The sequence below is a fragment of the Coenobita brevimanus genome, chromosome 53 (genome assembly GCF_032717465.1).
Source record: "Coenobita brevimanus isolate Jiangsu-jjx chromosome 53, ASM3271746v2, whole genome shotgun sequence".
NCBI classification, from domain to species: Eukaryota; Metazoa; Arthropoda; class Malacostraca; order Decapoda; family Coenobitidae; genus Coenobita; species Coenobita brevimanus.
The window spans coordinates 7,346,775-7,363,462 of NC_137006.1; positions in this window are offsets into that span (position 1 = coordinate 7,346,775).

Here is a 16,688-nt window from a genome sequence, read left to right on the forward strand (position 1 = left end):
GGCCACTCCGTACTGGATTGAGGCGTCTGGCAATAGATAAACACACACACACACACACACACACACACACACACATATATATATATATATATATATATATATATATATATATATATATATATATATATATATATATATATGTGTGTGTGTGTGTGTGTGTGTGTGTGTGTGTGTGTGTGTGTACCTCAATGTTGTTGATTAATATAGGGAAAATATGAAAATATTTATTGGGCTGTGTTTCTGAATCACCCTCCAAGGCCTCAAATGTTACTAGCATTCTTAAGCGTTTGGGTTTTCCGACTAATAATTGAGATGCCAACGCTTTAATTTCGCTTGAATTCCACTGGATTGCTTATTAAGGTCTTGCTGGCTCTTGTTGAATGTGTTCTAAGCGAAGATCAGGGCTTAACAGAAAAGTTAATGTCTGTTTTAACCCTATCCTGATCGAGAAAACTTAAATACTGTATTCCAGCCATTGCCAGAAGGATTTATTTAGTTGAGTTTGTTATTGGAGGCCGAAATAATTCTAGTATTCTATTATTGCGCCGCCACATGATTTTAATGAGATGAGAGTGAGTCACTTCATCCTGAGAGTCAATGACCCTTGTGCAGTCGACAGGCATGTCTAACGCCTCGTCTTCTCTCCGGGATTTGACAAGGGATGGAGAAAACAAAAGAACTATTGATCTGTATTGTACCTCTGATGAACCCGTTACTCTGTGTTCCAACAATATCCACACACCTCACTATGACAAGAGAGAGAGAGAGAGAGAGAGAGAGAGAGAGAGAGAGGGAGGGAGGCTAATCCGATGTGATAAATCATATGATGGTCTAAATAAACTACTAAAGTGTACCATAACATCACAACACATTCTACAATACCTGATTTATGTTATTCACAAAGAACAAACCGTGTTCTCTATAGACGAATCAGCGGATATGACTGTAACTGCATATCAGTCATACTCTTGCTGTGGAGTCCAAGAATAACACAGCTTGGTATGGTGGACTCAACCAAACCCACTCATCCCATCAACACAACAGAGTGCATAAGATGATGATGACGATGATGATGATATTACAGAGCAAATATAACTTCAGTCTACCTTTGCAGATCTAACATAAACGTGTGGTGAGGTTACAATGCAAACATAATTTGCAAGGTGTAACTCATGCGAACACACTCACTCTTCCCCCAACACAATCCATAATATCGCATCATACACAGACTCGAAATCTTGAGGAATCTATATCCATCTATCCATCATCCAATCTTACGTTGCCCCATGAGGAGCATAGGAGCCCGGGGCTAGGCAAGTTAGTTATGGCACTTAAGATGAGATTGACCAGCCTCACTCATCCCCGAGTGGCATTACGTGAGCAATAAACCCCAACCATCCCTTGGATATAAACCTTCATCGGCTCAATCCGTTTGGAGCGCCTTTATTACCGACTAAACCACCAGGCGCCATAATCTGCTTATATGGTTACCACCCAACGTAGTAAATGGTTTCCTGGTGTACAGGAAACCATTTGGCTTGTCACTCAATGTAGAGTCACCCACAGGTAGAAGGAAGAGGAAAGAATGAAGGAAGAAAAGACAGAAGAGGGAGTGTAAAGTTACCCGTAGGCAGAAGGACGAGGAAAAGATGAAGGAAAGAAAGAAGAGGATTGAAGGAAAGAAGGTTGGAGGAAAGGAAAAGGCAGACACCTGAGAGCAGCACTGCATCGTGAGTGGATGGTGAGCGCCCCAGCCTAGTTTAAAATGGGTCGGTGTACGGTTGCGGTCAGTATGCTCTGCACATGGAAAAAACAGAGATTTAAGTGTTAGAATGATGTGCAAAAGGGATGAAGAAATTATCTGAATAACTGAGAGAATTACATGGTACTGTAAAGTATATTGTATTGTTCTCTCTCTCTCTCTCTCTCTTTCTTTCTCTCTCTCTCTCTCTCTCTCTCTCTCTCTCTCTCTCTCTCTCTCTCTCTCTCTCTCTCTCTCTCTCTCTCTCTCTCTCTCTCTCTCTCTCTCTCTCTCTCTCTTTCAAAGTTCATCTGACAAAAAAAAATAGTAGCTCACAGTCATTCTTGGTATTTCATTCACAGTAAACCAAACAGGTGAAAGACACATTTGATTCAGAGGGTTGGTAAATACTGAGGAGAGTTTATTCAACTGAAAGAATGGGATAAATCTCGACTAGAAAAGACCATTTGCTGCCATGGAAGTTTCTAGTTATTTATGTTAACTCCAGCCGATTTTGTTTATCCAAGTTGAGTTTACCCTATCAATTCCAGAATCTGCCTGAAGAACAAAAAGTCTTATTTGAGGATAACAGTTGCGATGATAAGGATTGGGAAATACAGGATGTACTGTCAGTTTGGTAATATGTGTGGGAGTGTGTTTGGGTTGGCATATAGGTGGGAAGAAGGGATTTGTGATTTGTGGGAAAAGGGTGTGGGTGAGTTGGTGGGCTAAAGTGAAACGGAGAGGAGGTGAGGGTGAAGAGTGTTAGTGGCGTGAGGGTGTGTGGGTTGAGAGTGATGGTGGTGTGGTGTGAGTGGATGGAAAGTGTTGGTGCCGTGAGAGTGTGTGGGAGGAGAGTGCTGGTGCTGTGAGCTGTTTGGGTGGAAAGTGTTGGTGACGTGAGGGTGTGTGGGTGGAAAGTGATGGTGGTGTGGGATGTGTGGGTGGAGAGTGATGGTGGTGAGAGGATATGTGGGTGGAAAGTGAGGGTGGTGTTGGGTGTTTGGGTGGAGAGTGATGGTGGCATGGGGTGTGTGTGAGTGGAGAGTGATGGTGGTGTTGGGGTGTGTGTGAGTGATGAGTGATGGTGGTGTGGGGTGTGTGTGGGTGGAGAGTGATGGTGGTATGGGGTGTGTGGGTGGAGAGTGATGGTGGCGTGAGGATGTGTGGGTGGAGAGTGATGGTGGCGTGGGGTGTGTGTGGGTGGAGAGTGATGGTGGCGTGAGGATGTGTGGGTGGAGAGTGATGGGGGTGTGGGATGTGTGTGGGTGGAGAGTGATGGTGGTGTGAGGATGTGTGGGTAGAGAGTGATGGTGGTGTGGTGTATGTGTGAGTATGGAGTGATGGTGGCGTGAGGGTGTGTGGGAGCGAGGATGAGGTGTGTGGGAGATGATATGAGGGAAGGGCTAATGAGGGAGAGAAGTAATTGACTGGAGGGAGACAGGGACTCTTCTTAGCTCCAGGCACCTGTCAATGGCCCACCTCAAGACATATTTGATGTAATTAAATTGTCAGAAAAAGTTTTAATCTTAGTGTGGAACGAACCAGGATATGTGTGTGTGTGTGTGTGTGTGTGTGTGTGTGTGTGTGTGTGTGTGTGTGTGTGTGTGTGTGTGTGTGTGTGTGTGTGTGTGTGTGTGTGTGTGTGTGTGTGTGTGCGCCAAGAGCAATGCATCTAAAGGTCTTGGTTTCTGTTTAGTCTACAGAACTCAAGACTAAGAATATGAAGAGTGGAAGAATGGACCAAGAATACGGTACATAGTAAACCAATCTCCTTTATCTACTGTACTCTCCTTACCTTCTTTCCTCACCTTAAAACTTACAAGCGAACGTCTCTCAATTCGTCTTTTCTCCTTACAACCTCCAGCGTCTCATTCCCGGTGTGCCCGCAGCACCTCTATGACAATCTGATCCTCCCTCACTTTTATTCTCTCTTCCGTATATCGCTTTCAGAAAGTGAGAAATTTTAAGTATTATAGTTGGGCAACCAACAGACAATATTCAACATACTAGTAGCTTTCTATAATGTATTGCTTTATAGCAGTCTCTAGTAACCCTCTGTAACCCTGAAAAATCAAAAGCCAGAGACACGTAATTTTATGGTCTTTTTTTGATGTGAGAAGTCTTACATGTTTCTTGGTTAACGACATACTTAGGAGTTGTTTTTGTTCTGTAATGATAAATATATGTCCTTTGCAAAGAAATAATCCATGAATAATAGTCCACTTTGTCGTTCCTACACATTTAAGTCCTCAAGGAGAAAATTAGAAGCAAGACAATACTATCGCAAGAGAGTTAAAGCCATTCTGTGCTCAACGCTCTCCATTTTGTCGGCAAGTACTCGCCTGCAGTCACGCAGACCACTCTGTCCAAAATCTGACTTTAGTGCGGTATTTACGAGGTTCTAAGTTAGGGCTGCACCTGAGAGCTTAATGTACTGTAATTTGATCATTCTTTATGACCTTTCAATTGCCACTGGTGGACTTAGTTGGTGCAGCATTTACTGAGCTTTTCATTTGGTGTGTCGTATGCAAGTTAGGCAGGGCCTCTCGTCCTAAACGACTTAATTAAAAATCATTTTAATCCTGCAGTTACCTGTTTCTCCTATGCTGAATAAAACTTTCTTGTGGTAGCAAAACAAGTGATGTCATGGGATAGCAGAAGTTAAGACAAATATTCTAAACAATCATTTTATGGAATTAGCGAGATCTAAGACCAAATGTACACCCTTCCAAAAACGTATCGGCCCTTTAGGGTGTGATGGTTGTGAAAATGAACGACTTCCGCAGATACTCATGAGTCTATGAATGTGGTGCGTCAAAGCATACACCATCCAGTAAGGGAATCATATTGCAGTTTTGAGTTATAATAATTACTAAAGATAATATTTGCAATTGTAATTACAGGATGTCCCATATATCACAATGCTTCGTCCATGTTTCAGAATGATACATGCTGAAATGGCGCCGATACTTTTTTGGGAGGGTGTACGTGAATACAATGATACTACGTAATTTTCTCAGTGGGTGTAAGATTCGCTACCTTATTATTATTATCATTTTTTTTTTATGTGTGTGTCCAACTCTTGGTAAAGGCTTCAGGGCCTATTCCTAGGCCAAGTAGTCCTCCTACACACCTCCACACGTTACAACTTGGGCGCTAACACCCACTGTCCATATGAATACATGTTAGGGTAGTCTCATACAGAACTGGTGTACTGGTATTAGCGGGGGTATTTTTACAACATGTCGGCGGGTCTTCTGGTAGATCAGTAAAGTCTGCTTTTATGAATTTCAAATCCTTAAATTGTTCCTTCCTCCCGCCGAGATTCGATCCTTGGTCCTTTAAGACTGCAGGCCGCCTCTCAACCGATTCAGCCACCGTCCAATTTAAAAGATATGGGAAGGTGCTAATGGATTTATGGGGTGGTTATTGACTTTCACAACAATACCATCATAATCATTAACATCAACTTCGTATCCATCATCCTCATGATCGTCATTACCATCATCGTCATACTGACCCTGCTTCCATCATCATCGCCGTCATCGTCCTAATCATCATCATCACAATAAGGTAGATCCAGAAACATGAAAGCACAAACACAGGAGGACTATCATCACATGCCCAGCAAAATCAGGCCACACCCAAATTCCCCTGTCATTCATGCTTTCGATATTCTCCGTTCAGTTTCTCGGCAACAACACACTAAACTGCCAGGCGTCAAGTTAATCTTAACATGGAACGCAACACTTTGGCATAGCTTTTACTAGACGTCTTAAAATTCCTTAGTTCGATTACGTCATTTTATGTTAAATTCATGCTACTAGGCTACTTGGCAGTTGTATTTAGTTCGGGGGAACGCCCTGGAAGTGGCGGAGTTAATGAAGAATTTATCTGACCCCTCCAGTTCCAAAGGCCCCTTTCATTCTGAATTACGTAGTATGGTGACAGCAAGAATGGCACAAAAATGATGTCTTCGCATTAAATGAGTTATGAGGGTTGTATTTAATACTTTCAACTGGAAAAATCTCTTCTAAACTAGGGACAGTCGTCTGAAGATAGCCAGGATTAAATACATGAGGAAAAACACTCAGAGAACGCAACACCCGCACTGAACTATCGGTCTAAAAGCCCACGTACATGATCAGTGAACATCTGTGGTTTTGGAGTATGCCCTTGACTTATGACCAATGGCTTTTTTGGCCAAATCTGGTTTATTTTCACCCAGTAATCTTTTCACAATTTTGCTGACTGATAGATAGAAGGGCTGACAGACAAACAAACCGGATGAAACGTAAAAGCCCCCTGCGATGCGCGTGAAATGTAAAAAGACATCCTTGTGCTGAAAGAATTAGATGTAACTATGGATTTTTTTTTTTTTTTAATAAAATCATCAGAACTTACGCTGAGTATAAAATGTGTCGTTGTTTTGCGCGGGTGAACTGTAACGGCAGACATTGGCTCTGCCGAATAAAATCGACTGCTGATCAGGGGTGGATCCAGGAACTTTCGGAGGGGGGGTCTGATTCGCTGATTCAGCCAAAGACTTGACGCAACATACTGATATTTCAATGTTGAAATTGACTCTTTATTCAATGATGCATGGCCGGTGGGGGGGATGCATCCCCCCATCCCCCCCCCCCCGGATCCATCCCTGCTGCTGATGGCCAGATGCAATAGTAAGACTTCGTAGTAAAGATGTTAAATCTCTTATTAAAATAAAAGGCACACTAGAGTACAACACTTGGACTATAAACCTAGACGTATCAGAATTTTAGGAGAGTGGTGTTTGCATTACTGTACAGCCAAAGTTGCTGTCATGTGGCGTCTGTCCTAGTTTTTGTTTTACATCCATCTATACTCGTGTCACCATTTATGTCTGTTCATGTGTCTGTATATCTGACTATTACTTGCCACGAGGCAAGTGAGTAGCATACTGTACACTATGTAGGAATTTTTTATATTAATGTATATCATCATTATCCGACTTCACTGTCATCATCTTCATCGTCACCATTTTCATCACCATCAGTTATCCTGACACATATTCCCACTTAAATATGCAGTGAAAGTAAGATGGTCAGATTTTAGCCACGATAACATAATATGAATCCACAAGTTGAAGGAGTTAAACATTTGTCCCTCACGCAGGATCGATGCAGGAAGCTACATCTCCTATCCATTCACTATGCCAACCAAGGTAGGTTCAATCATGTTTTATAATAGTTGGCCATAAGGTAAGTCTGCATTTTAGGTGAGCTACCTCCAAGACTCGGTTTCGCTCGGAAATGTGGGACACTGGCTGGGAAGTTCTGGGAAGACTGGAGATTGGTTTTTAAGACTTGAAACTGTATACAGAACGATGGGCGTGGATACGAGTAGCCTAGCTTCGGGCAGTATTTTTCACGTTATATAGGAGGTGTCTTACACCCAACATGCCGTCCCGGGATTAAAATCAGTCCTTACTGACTACCACGTCCATTCGTTACCCACTGTACCGCCACACTTGCTAAAAGAACAAAGTGTCCTTCATCTTCTTCTTTTCCGCAACAATTCAGGCAGTATAGTGACTATGAAAGATACACTACTACTACTACTACTACTAATAATAATAATAATAATAATAATAAGCGAAGGAATAACAAAGTCGCTAATACTTGCCAATCGCTTAAGGAAGAACTGTAGTTACTGGTGTGTTCAGCCTGCATCCCCCATTACGGAATAGCCAGTAATGATAAATAAAAGAAAACAATTATGTTATCAAATGCCTCACATACTATCGCCAACTCAGGACTTATACTCACCTTCGCATCCATAGTTTTAATAACACTATCCCATGTCTGGAGGTGGGTGTTGAAGTCATGGTGTTGCAGTAATAGTAATAATAACTCTAGTATCTACCAAGGTGTAGTCTTCACCTAGTTATGAGTTCCAGTGAAAAGTGAATATGCAATATGAGAGTAATGAGAAAGAAAGAAAACATATAAAGTTAATAGCGAGTATTGTGTTAAACTTTGTGTAAAATTGTATTAAATGATAATTACATGAAACAATATGCAAAAACGCTGACAAAGTAATACAGCTTTAAATAATATTCAGAAACTAATGACATTAAGTCATGGCCCTGTACATATAATTAGAAGCATATATGCCGAGCGACATTTGCATTAATGCATTAAAATGCAAATACAAAGCTGCGAAAGCGAGGTCAACTAGTTATGAGAACGAGTACACATACGTATGATAATTTGGGCTTATACCGCATGGCAGCTTCAGTGTTGTAAATTGTGAGCAATGGAATCTGACAAGAGGAAAAAAATTAGATAAGAAAGAAAAAAAATAGATTAATAACTGTCGACAGCACGAGGATCATTTAGGCAAACAAACATTTATTAGTCACAGTCTTCCTCTAGAATACTATCCACAGTAGTCGGGTTACATCCAGGACTCTGACTGTACTGCTGGAATGAGGCCAACAGTGTTATCGTCCTGAAAACCGAAATAATGGTCTTGCAGTTACGAGCTGGATGTGCTACCAAATGCATCAGCAACTCCTCCCATGATGTGATTCAGGAGGTGGTGATGGCGTGGACAGAGCGGTGAGCTGGGAGCTGTGGTTGCAGGTTCTTTCCCAGTTTCGTTTCCAGTTGTAGTTGGGAACAGTTTGTGGAGTTGACATCGATATCAATATATTTACGGATCTTCCATATGGTCCCACCGACAAGTCAGAAAAACTCCCTCACTATAGAGCGATATGATCTTCTTAGACAGATTCCTAACGCCAGATAGCCACTTTGAAAAATTGACTCGGAAACTAATACTTACCTCGTAGCTAAGACTCATCAAATTTCATGCAACTACGTCTTGGTATTCAAGATGTCGAAATAATCTAGTGTCTTCAGTTTAATACACACCGACAACAGCAATAAACCAGCAAGTCTTAATACAATCTCCATAGGAAGTTGCAACACACGTGATGGATATTAATGCCCATGTATCGGATAAGGTACAAGGGGCTGCTGGGGATCGGCCCATACCTTGCTTCTTTCCAGAGTCAGATGCATAAATAATAAAATGGCATTTAAATATATGATACAGTCATGGTAGTTGGTAACAATCAGGGAGACAGGAAAGAAAAGGCAGATATGACCCGAAGCGAGGAAGAAGAAACAGGGAGGGTGAGATGTGAGGAGAAATGCAAAGAAGAATGAATGTATTCAGTGAGAGAGAGAGAGAGAGAGAGAGAGAGAGAGAGAGAGAGAGAGAGAGAGAGAGAGAGAGAGAGAGAGAGATGAAGGAAGGTATTGTTTGAAGTGTGAGAGGGGAAGACAAGGTAATTAAAGCGGCATGAGCGACAAGGTGAGAGAAAGGTGTGAAAGGCTAATTAAACCAACAATGTTTCAGCCCAGGTGTTGCTGTGACAATAAGCCAGCAACAGGTGTGCAGTGCGATTAACCTTCTATTCACTATGGTATGTTTTTACAGTTTCTTGTTTTCTCCGGACGAGTTTATCTATCTTTGCAGTGATCTTTCAGACTGAGGGAGTTATTTATAGCCTCCTCAGCCCCATTCGGGCCGAGTGGTCTTGCTGAAGGAATAAAATATTGTGGAGATAACGAGAATATATCGGTGAAGTGCTTTCTGTTCCACCTCATGTTGCTGTATGTTTTCTGTTTATATCACCTGTGATACCTCAAAATCTAAAAGTAACGGCCTATGTTTTGTCTGTTTCATGTTATCAAGTTGGAATGTAGCCTTCGCTATGTTTCCTTAGGCTCAGCATACCCACTTGCCACCACTTCGGCACTAAAATCCATAGTCAGTATTAAGTACATCCTAGGGCAGTCTCATTCATGACTGGTGTGATGGCATTACCGGGGCTGTTTTTGTGATATATCCTTTTTTTTTTTTTTTTTTTTTTTTAATCAACAATGTAGTTTTAAATAAAATTCAAGTAATTAAACTTATTCATGCCCTTGTCATGTACCGAACTCATTTCCCTTCGGACGGCAGCCAACTGCTCTGGTATTTTCAACACCAACTCTTCTTTGTCGTGCAACACACAGGTTTTAGAGCTTCCCAAATGGAGCGAAGAGGTTAAGCATTCTAGTACGATGACATTTTTCCTGTTTTATTGGTACTGTTTTCACACTCTATATATTTAACACAGGAGGTACCTTTTGAACTGGAGGGATTTTTTACGGCCTTAACCATTCAGTAAATGGTGCCTCCCATGAATTATGTCAAAGCACCAGGTGGCAGGAATTTATGAAATGAAGACGTCATCGTTGTGAAGGATCCAAAGAAGAGAAATGGACTCGACAGAAATCCACAGAAGGCAAACTAACCCCTTCACCAAAACTCTCTCTCTCTCTCTCACACACACACACACACACACACACACACACACACACACACACACACACACACACACAGACCAACCTCGTAAAGTTCTCAATAACATTTTAATTAAACTTCCTGTGTCTTAAATATGCCATGACTCTAATAAAATGTGAGAGATTTGCGTGTCAGGTTCATAATGACGACTCTGTTAAACAATGAGACCTTTAAAAAAAAAACATATTTTAAAACAATTTTATGAAAAATAATAAGAGGAACTGTGTGTGTGTGTGTGTGTGTGTGTGTGTGTGTTCCACTCATAAATTCAGAGAGGAACGAGTTATAGACCTGAATCCTCAAGCTCACAATGCATGGATTCCCTTCTGTCTGACGACAATCATGGAATCAAACAAAAATAATTATGAGCTTATTACACACGATAATGTAATAAAAAAAAAAACTCGTATTGTATCAGAATATGAGCATATATTAGGGTGGAAACCTGAGCGGTTGCTCTAGCTATCAGTCTGTCTATCTTTCTGTCTGTGCCAATCTCTCTGTTTATTTGTCGATCTATCTATTTGTTTCCTGAGGTCCAGAAGTCTTTGTTACGTCTACTCAGCAACGATATCTCTTCCTTTGACAATGATAATAAATTGAAGCAACGCTAAAATGTAGCAGCTAGAGTTCTCTATTATTCTGTTAATCTGTCAGACAGCCTATCCTCTCTGTGCGTGCCCAAGGATTGTACATGGCGTCTGATACGTGTGCTATCAAGTCCATATCTGCGTTTACTTAGCCTACTACTCAACACTACTCTTTTCGTTCGCATTCTTTCAGTAGCTGGGACCCTGTTAATGTGTCGTTCAATATCTTCATTTATGAGCTCTCATCTACATCTGAGATTCTTAGAAAAATGTTGGATTATCTTAATGATACTGACGTCCTAAGTAGGCTAATCGTGTGACTTTCCTACCAGGTCTCTGATGCACCCTGATTTTGTGTATTCTATTACTTTGTTGTCTCATAAGTCTGATGTGTACGGCTGCCTTCTCTCTAGTGTCAGTCGTTTTGAGGCCAGAGTGATGGAGATTTCTCTCGCTACAGGGATTGTTTCACGAGACACAGCACAGGACTAATGTCCAGGAATTTCCCTCCGATTTTCTGCATTGGAGCTGGAATACAAACTTTGTGTCGTTTGTTGCATATTGGTATCATTTTATGACTGTGGTGTCATACCTGAGACTCAGACGGACGCAGAGTTTTTCCTTGATTATTCATATTCACCTTCTTAAATTAGTATTCTTCACATATATTTAGTGACTTTTATTTTCTTATAACTGAACCTTGGCAACTTATATATTACTTGTATGATGCTGATAATCAGTATCATGTATTATTCTATCTTGCATCATTACTCTCTTTATTTTGCCTCGTTTTATTACCTCGCACGGAGGCAGTTCGGCGAGGTATTGTTTTTGGTCGTTTCTTTGTTTCTTTGTTTCTTAGCAATATAACGGAAAAACGGCTGAATGAAATGATATGAAACTTTCAGGATATGTGTGCACTGGTCCCAAAAGATAGTGATTAAATTCTGGAGGCAATGAATTAAACCTTAAGGTTAAAATCAAAATCACAGATTTTCAGAGGACTATAACTTTAAATCGGTTTCAGATAGATATATACCATTATCAACATGTAAGAAGTCCCAGATGGGGTTTTAATTGCCACCTTGACCTTTGACCTTGAGTGACCTTGAAAACTCAAACTCAAGGTCACGGGTATTCAGAGGGCTACATCTAGAAATTGGGTGAAGACTGAGATATTTACTATTATCGACATGCCGGAAGTCCCATATGGGTTTTCAGCTGGAACTACGACTTTTGACCCTAAGTGACCTTGAAAGGTCACACTCAAGGTCACATATTCAGGGGGCTATAACTCGAAATTGCTTGAAGATATATTTACTATTCAAGATGTAGGAAGACTCATATGGGCTTTCGTTTGGCACCATGACCTTTGACCTTGAGTGACCTTGAAAGGTCAAATGCAAGTGCACAGGTTTTTAGAGACTATAACTTGAAAAAGGCTGAAAATGAAATAACTGCTTTCGGGCGAGGTTTGTTGTGCCTGGCACCACTTGTTTCTTAAATATACTCTTACCAGAATTTTCTCTTTTATTTTGATTTACAACTCCCATACATTATAGTATTTCTTAGAAATAGTATTATTACAGTCGCTTCCCATTTTATACACCAGTATTTTAATACTTAGATAAATTCTTTAGAATAAAATTTAATTTGCACAAGTTTTACCCAGCCAGTTGATTGTATCTTTTGTTAACCTACGTACCTAGTATTCCTGTTTCACCTTCATATTTTTATAGTAAGAATATTTTTCCAGAGATTTATTTCTCATATTTTTAATTTAACAAATTCTCTTATCCTCCATTTATAGTACGAAACCCACGTTTTAACATTAGTAATAAATTAGCAGCTGTCCTTCCTTTCTTTGTTAATTTGTTTTAATGCAGTTTTTCTTTTTTTTTTCGTTTACACATTATTCTCTCCTTATTTTAGCCAATATCACTTTACATATCTTTGCATCTTGAGTTCTCAAACTTGGGTTTTTGATCAATATTCTTGTCAAGTTTTTCATTCCTCTTTAATCATTGTTTTGTCTTTGATATTTCATCATTATACAGTATTATGTACACATACAGTGTAAGCTACATACCTTTAATGCTGTCATGTCTGCAAATGTACAGTGTGAAGGTGGTGTGCTTGTTTGACCTCGATATTTGGCCGGCTACGCATTAAGGTGTTGATGGTATAAGGCAGCAGGGTTACTGTTTGTCCTGACATCTCACTTCAGTGTCATGACGCCACTTGTGTCTCACGCTCTGTCCACAGCCAAATATCACACAGCCAGCAGCACACCATCACTCTCCAGAGATTAGTAACGAATAAAAGAGAGAAACGGGACTTCTTCTCTTTTAATATTTCTCATTCTATCATTGGCTGTATGTAGAATTACACTTCTTTGATATTCGTGTCTTCCAGTAGTTTGGTCACACTCTTGTAGCAGCTGCCCACCATGGCCCAACTGACCTATTGCAGTTATTCTCTCCTCTAATGTTCTTATGAAATATACAAGTAAATATTGTCCAAGGAGATTCAGTATAACATATAAATTGTTACATATTTCGCGTACTCTCTTGTTCTGGGTGAAGCAGGCGATCTTACTTCCTAGCTTAGGGGTGGTATTTCGTGTACTGGATAAGGAAGAATGCTAATTAAAGTTTCATCTAGTATTCTGATGAATGAATAAGTAAATAGGTAACTGGCTGTACCAAAGCTGGGATGCCGTAGTCCAGAACATGTAAAGGTAAGTGTCCGACTTACGCCCCTGGCAATGTTTACATGATAGAAATCCCTGGGGCCGCCTCTGGGACTCAAACCCTAGTACATAGGCCACTGCGTTTCCCAACCCAAGAGCTCTACCGCCATGCCATCAGTACACATCTTGTTCCATTTTTTGCCAGCGTTGCACAACTCTCCCTCTCTCTTGAAACACACGCGGTTAAATTCTTCTCTTGATGAAGCATGAGAGTTAATAGCATAAGTCAGAGGGCGTCCTTCATCTTATTCCTGCGACAACAGGACGATTTTATTCAACCAGGGAGAGACTCATCGAACAAGAGACATTACATGTTGCCTTCATTATCTTCAGCACTACTAGGACTGTCTCTCAAGGTGAATATGATCGCGTGGTAACGACAAGAATAAAATAATGAATGACTTCATTTTATCGAAGAAACTGATATTTCCACTAGTATTTCAGAACATAATGAAAGTAAAAGAATGGAAACATACTCTGTCTACTGTATCCATATTTCATTACTATTATGCGCACTTACTCTTTCTTCTTTATTGTGTCCGACTCTGGGCAAAAGCATCAGGGCATATCCCAAGGCCCAGTAGTCCTCCTACACATCTCCACATGTCATCACTTCGGCGCTAAGGCCCCAGTCACATTGCAGGTACGACTTATCGCAAACCACCCGCGACCTACAAGTCGTGGGTAGTTTTGGTGAGGTTTACGACCGGCCTTCATGTCTCGATCTCGCCGCAGGCCACCATGGCGACCAAAAAATCGTCGCGAGGTTTTTCGTGCTTCACGAAAAACCTCCCCGCGACCACCGATGTCATGGCACGGAAGCCGCCTGGTGGGCGGCTGGACTGCGTCTGGCCGGCTTACGGACTGCGACTGGTCGGCGACACCAGATTTTTAAGCGGTGGTTGCCATCTGAACGGAGGCTGGTCGCCGCCCTCTCTGTGCGGTGGCTGTCCGCACTCCGTCAAGGCGACGACTGGACTGCGACGGCCGCCGTCCACAAGCCTCCTGTCAGGGGTGGTGGTTGAAGTCCGGCCGCCGTCCAGCCGGCGAATGGTCCAGCGACAGGTGGTGAGCTGGACTGAGGCCAGCCGCCGGCCAATCCGCGGCTGGTGTCGGTCTAGTGGTAGCAGTCTAAACTGCGACAGGATGCAGACCGCCGCCCTTTGTTGCCGGCCTGCCAATGACCGGCCAGCCACCCGTCAGTGTCTTGACCTGTGTGTCCCTGGCCACGATCGCCGTTCGGCCGCCCACTGGACGGACGCTGGACGGACACTGGACGACCACCGGTAGCCGATCGGTGGCACGACTGCTCGGAGACCCCCGTGGTCGGGGACTGGTTTCACGATTTTCAGGTTTGCGACAAGTCGTACCTGCAGTGTCACTGGGGCTTAACACCCACCGTCCATACTGAATACATGCTAGGGATGTCTCATACAGGACTGGCGTACTGGTATTAGCGGTGGTATTTTTACATGTCAGCGGGTCGTCTGGTAGATCAGTTTAGTTTGTTTTTATGAAATTCATATCCTTAAACTGGGTCTAGCAAGGGATTCGAACCTGGGTCCAGTAAGACTGCAGACCTCTCTACCAATACAGGGGCTTTTCGTCATCTGAAAGAGAAAATATTGCTTAACATTTTGTGTAATATATATTCAAAATGGACATTAGTTATGGTATATATTTTTTAGCAGACAGCTGATCACTACCCCAGCGCGGCTTATTTTATTTTACTTACCACCAGACAATTTCATTTACCTTAAGTACAACATCTACACTTCTAAGAATTACTGGAGAATATTGCTAATCACTTCGCCTAGTATTTCAAAACTAAAAGAAGTACAAGGTATTCTTAATTAATTTCTCTCCCTTACGTCACTCACCGTCAGTCTTGCAACACACAGCTTTCATCTGTCTGAGTAGTTCCTCTTCATATATATAAAATCACCTGGCAGTAGCAGGAATACTACAAGATAAACATGTTCACCCTGTAGATGATGATGATGATGATGATGATGATGATGATGATGATAATAATAATAATAATAATAATAATAATAATAATAATAGTAATAATAACAATAATAATAATTTACTTACTCCTAGAAACATTTATGCAGTATAATTACCAAGGCTAAAATTCACAAGACTGAGCCCATTAAATAAAAGAACTTTTATTGGCTCCTAACCAATCAATGGAACACTGTTACCCAGATGACAGATTAATACAAAACAGATGTCTAACAAAACTGAATTACACTAGTAAAAACAAACTCATTTTAGGAGACTGTACCAAAATAATGACATGTTGAGGTTAAAAGAGATTATTACTAATCCTAAATCGTAAGGTTTCTCTTATGTGGAGAATATCATAAGACAGCGGCAATAATATTACATGAAAAGAAAGGACAGTCATTATTGTTAGGTAAGCATGTGCTCCATAATATCACATTTCTATGCAACTGGTGCTGTAAATTGGGGGATATGGACAAATCACCATAATGGAAACCAATGCAACTTCAACAGGCGTTATCCTCTGTAATTTACTGTGGAATATATCATTAAAACTCCAAAATGGTGAGTAATAACGAGTACACACCAGCCGAAGTGTCCCCATAAGAATTTATTGAACTCAACAAAGACCTCTGGTACTGAGAGTGTTAGTGCGCACGTTATCTAACCAATTCACTTAAAAAATATCCACGAAAACAAATAAAATAGGAAATAGCAGGAATTTAGCATCAAAGCCATCCTTTTACTAAAAGGATTAAAGAAGGCTGTACCTAAGCCTTCGATATTGAAAACTCCCTAAATTTGCACAAAACCGTTTGGAGACAGCAGGAATAAACTAAAAGAATCAAACTATATATAAATCCCCAAAGATGTGGTTAATCGCTTACTTGGTACACGATTCATTTCTCTCTCTCTCTCTCTCTCTCTCTCTCTCTCTCTCTCTCTCTCTCTCTCTCTCTCAAAAAACCGTTTGTCACATCTATTTTTTTCTTTCTTTACCAAAGATCAATTTTAACAATTCCATTACCAGTAAGACTGAAACATATTAGTCATCCTGTATGATCCATTCATATTTTACGCATATTGCAAATGAAAGAATTATATTCCTACGGGACTTTAAACTTACATCTTATGTCGTTCTCTTTTCGAAGCAAACATTCCTGTCTTCATCTGTAAGGAATGAACAGCACAGATG